We start from the raw sequence: 5,122 nt of genomic DNA on the forward strand, positions 1-5,122 counted from the left end.
CTATAGTCCCACTAGTGCCAAGACATTTGCAGAGCACATCTGCCTGCATTGCACACTCCAAGTTTTTTAAACTAAGCAATTTTACTAGCAAGCACTCAGTGTACCTAGTGGCATCCTATACGTGGCTATTGGACTTTGCTATAGTCCCACTAGTGCCAAGACATTTGCAGCACGTCTGCCTGCGTTGCACACTACAACGAATTATAACTAAGTTACATTGTCAGGGATATTTATTCTTTATTATTCTGCTGTTAATAAAGCTAGACCACCACTGCAATCTTCACCACCTCTCAATTTTTACTACCACATTTTCAGTCCACAATCTTGTCGCAATCAACATGAGTGGCAAAATGACAGATGCTTGTGGAAAGGGGAAAAGGCGTGGTGGAAAAGGCAAAAAATGTTTGGTCAGTGGGGAAGGTGGCAAAGCTCCATTATCATCTGCTGAAGATAGACCATCTACTAGCAAAAGTAAGATGTCTACTACTTATTGTGGACAATCCGATGTGCTCCCTTTTTTACGGACACGAACAAGAGGAACAAAGGTAGATGATGGGCAAAAAAGGAAAATGCTTGAATGGATCTCAAGTGGTCCAACAAGTGCCCTCTCAGCCACTTCAAGTACCGCATCCAAAAAACACCATTCCTCTGAGTTGTCATCCCAATCACACTTGATTTCTCCCAGCTCTGAAGTCTCCATCAGCCCTGCACAGTATGGTGGAACTGAGATGGCTGAGTCTGCAGAGCTGTTCAGTCACACTATAGCCTGGGAATCAGAGGTCTGCTCCCAAGCTACAGTGAGTACAGAACAGGAAATGGTCTGCAGTGATGCCCAGAACCTTTGTGACTCAGATTCAGGCCGTGAGGACCAAGTTTCTGAGCATAATGTTGACCCTTTGTCACAAACTGTAACACCTGTGGTTATAGACAATGAGGAACATACTGATGAAGATGAGACGCAGATACCCGATTGGGATGACAACTTAAATATTCGGTCAGGGCAAGAAGAGGCTCGGTCTGAGGGGGAGGGGAGTGCAAACACAACAATTGATGATGACGTTCTAGATCCCACCTACTGTCAACCCCCAGTCAGGCACTCGAGGAGGTCAACAGAGGCGGTGGAGGAGGATGCAACCGACGACGAAGTTACCTTGCGCCTTCCTGGACAGAGTCGGAGCACTGGTAGCACGTCTACAACTGCATCCTCAGCCACCACTCTGCCTATGAGCATTATTCGGGGTGGATCAACAGGTCGCATGGCCTCTAAGCCTTGCCTAGCCTGGGCCTTTTTTCACATCGAAAAAGATCGCCCAACTCATGTGATATGTAACATTTGTCATGATTCTGTTAGTAGAGGTCAAAACCTCAGCAGTTTGACAACTTCTTCCATGAATCGTCACATGAATAAATATCATAAGTCCCGGTGGGAAGCTCACCGTGCTGCAATGCCGGCTAGCGGAGCGAACCATCCACCGCCCGCCCCTTCCAGTGCATCCGCGCGCTCTTCATCTTCTAGGACTGTGGGGACAGCTGTCACACCTATTTTTCCACGCAAAACTTCCACCACTGTAACCGCAACAGGCAGTTTGCTTGTAAGGTCGTCAGTTGGTTTGGAAGGGGAAACAAGTGAGTGTGTACAGCTCTCTCAGACATCGATAGCACCAACGTTGGATGAAGGCAACATCATGTCTCCGCCTGCACTTTCCTCACAAACCTGCATTTTTCCAGGGACACCCTACTCAACACCGTCTACACACAGCAGCCAGATCTCTGTCCCTCAGATGTGGTCAAATAAAAGGCCACTTCCTCCGACCCATGACAAAGCTAAGAGGTTGACTCTATCCCTCTGTAAGCTGTTGGCTACCGAAATGCTGCCTTTCCGCCTAGTGGACACACAGGATTTTAGAGACCTTATGTCTGTCGCTGTGCCCCAGTACCAGATGCCTAGTCGCCACTACTTCTCTAAGAAAGGTGTGCCCGCGCTACACCAGCATGTCGCACACAACATCACCGCTTCCTTGAGAAACTCTGTGTGTGAACGGGTGCATTTCACCACCGATACTTGGACCAGTAAGCATGGACAGGGACGTTACATGTCGCTGACTGGGCACTGGGTAACTATGGTGATAGATGGTGAAGGGTCTGCTGCACAAGTCTTGCCGTCCCCACGACTTGTGTGTCAATCCTCTGTCTGTCCAAGTTCCGCCACAGCTTCTGCATCCTCCACCTCATCTGGGTCCTCCACCTCCGCCCCAAGCCTGCCTGGTCAGGCCACCAGCGTTCTCACTGCGCAGAAGGAATCACGCACGCCTCATTACTATGCTGGCAGCCGAGCGCAACGGCATCAGGCGGTCTTTAGCTTGACATGTCTTGGTAATAAGAGTCACACAGCTGAGGAGTTGTGGTCAGCTCTGCGGTCCGAGTTTAATAAATGGTTGTCTCCACTCAACCTGCAGCCTGGTAAGGCCGTGTGCGACAATGCTGCAAACCTGGGTGCGGCCCTTCGCCTGGGCAAGGTGACACACGTACCTTGTATGGCTCACGTGTTGAACCTTGTCGTGCAGCAATTTTTAACACACTATCCCGGCCTAGATGGCCTTCTGAACAGGGCACGAAAACTGTCTGCTCACTTCCGGCGTTCAAGCGCCGCAGCTGAGCGACTTGCATCGCTCCAGAAGTCTTTCGGCCTGCCGGTTCATCGCCTGAAATGCGATGTGGCGACACGCTGGAATTCAACTCTCCACATGTTACAGCGACTGTGGCAGCACCGCAGAGCCCTGGTGCAATACGTCATGACGTATAGCCTGGGCCAACGAGATGCAGAGGTGGGGCAGATCACCCTGATGGAGTGGTCTCAGATCAAGGACCTATGCACCCTTCTGCACAGTTTCGACATGGCGACGAATATGTTTAGCTCTGACAATGCCATTATCAGCATGACGATTCCAGTCATTTACATGCTGGAGCACACGCTAAACACTATTCGGAGTCAGGGGGTGGGACAACATGAAGGGGAGGAACTACAGGAGGATTCATATGTGCAAGGGACAACAACATCACCAAGGTCCAGACGTTCATCATCACCAACGCAGCAGGCATGGGACCATGGGGAACAGGGATCGAAAAGGGCGCATAGTAGCAGGCGAAATGTTGAGCAAGGTGCAGGAGAACATGAAGAAATGGAGGACGAACTGTCCATGGACATGGAAGACTCAGCGGATGAGGGAGACCTTGGTCAAATTTCAGTTGAAAGAGGTTGGGGGGAGATGTCAGAGGAAGAAAGAACGGGTAGCACCTCTATGCCACAAACACAGCGTGGACTTGGTCCGCATGGCTGCGCAAGACACATGAGTGCCTTCTTGTTGCACTACCTCCAACATGACAGTCGTATTGTCAAAATTAGAAGTGATGATGACTACTGGATTGCCACACTATTAGATCCCCGGTACAAGTCCAAATTTTGTGACATAATTCCAGCCATAGAAAGGGACGCACGTATGCAGGAGTATCAGCAGAAGCTGTTACTCGATCTTAGATCGGCTTTTCCACCAAACAACCGTGCAGGTGCAGGGAGGGAATCTCCCAGTTGTAACTTGACAAACATGGGACGGTCTCGTCATCTTCACCAGTCTACCCGTACCAGTAGGACCGTATCTGGTGCCGGTAACAGCAATTTTATGGAATCTTTTCATAATTTTTTTAGACCCTCTTTTGCAAGGCCACCAGAGACAACAAGTCTGACACATACTCAACGGCTGGAGAGGATGATACAGGAGTATCTCCAAATGAACATCGATGCCATGACTGTGCAACTGGAGCCTTGCTCCTTTTGGGCTTCAAACATAGAAAAATGGCCAGAGCTCTCCAGTTACGCCTTGGAGATTTTGTCGTGTCCAGCTGCCAGCGTTGTCTCTGAACGTGTATTCAGTGCTGCTGGGTGTGTGCTGACAGATAAGCGCACGCGTCTGTCCAGTGACAATGTGGACAGACTGACGTTCATCAAAATGAACAAGTCATGGATCCAGAAGGAATTTACTACCCCTGTGTCATCCTGGGGAGAGTAAATGCTTGTGGATTTGGAATGTGCTTGATGCAAATCAAAACATCCTGTTTGCAACTAGGGCCCAAGTGCTGCCACTGATGGGGTGGGTGTCTGTGTGGCCCAATTTTTGGAAAAAAGGGAGACTCCGCTTGGAGTAACCCTTGCTTACATTGTTTTTAAAAGAAGCCAAGATGAACAAGTCATGGGTCAGCAAAGACTTTGCTACCTACCCCGGTGTCATCCTGGGGACGGATAAGAATGGCGTATTTTTGAATGTGCTTGATGCAAATGTAGCTGTGAAGTGTACAACTATGGCCCAAGTGCTGCCACTGATGGGGTGGGTGTCTGTGTGGCCCAATTTTTGGAAAAAAGGGAGACTCCGCTTGGAGTAACCCTTGCTTACATTGTTTTTAAAAGAATCCAAGATGAACAAGTCATGGATCAGCAAAGACTTTATCTACGTACCCCGGTGTCATCCTGGGGACGGATAAGAATGGCGTATTTTTGAATGTGCTTGATGCAAATCAAAACATCCTGTTTGCAACTAGGGCCCAAGTGCTGCCACTGATGGGGTGGGTGTCTGTGTGGCCCAATTTTTGGAAAAAAGGGAGACTCCGCTTGGAGAAACCCTTGCTTACATTGTTTTTAAAAGAAGCCAAGATGAACAAGTCATGGGTCAGCAAAGACTTTGCTACCTACCCCGGTGTTATCCTGGGGACGGATAAGAATGGCGTATTTTTGAATGTGCTTGATGCAAATGTAGCTGTGAAGTGTACAACTATGGCCCAAGTGCTGCCACTGATGGGGTGGGTGTCTGTGTGGCCCAATTTTTGGAAAAAAGGGAGACTCCGCTTGGAGTAACCCTTGCTTACATTGTTTTTAAAAGAAGCCAAGATGAACAAGTCATGGGTCAGCAAAGACTTTGCTACCTACCCCGGTGTTATCCTGGGGACGGATAAGAATGGCGTATTTTTGAATGTGCTTGATGCAAATGTAGCTGTGAAGTGTACAACTAGGGCACAAGTGCTGCCACTGAATGGGTGGGTGTGTGGGGCCCAATTTTTGGAAAAAAGGGAGACT

This window comes from Anomaloglossus baeobatrachus, chromosome 3 (genome assembly GCF_048569485.1).
Source record: "Anomaloglossus baeobatrachus isolate aAnoBae1 chromosome 3, aAnoBae1.hap1, whole genome shotgun sequence".
Lineage (NCBI taxonomy): Eukaryota > Metazoa > Chordata > Amphibia > Anura > Aromobatidae > Anomaloglossus > Anomaloglossus baeobatrachus.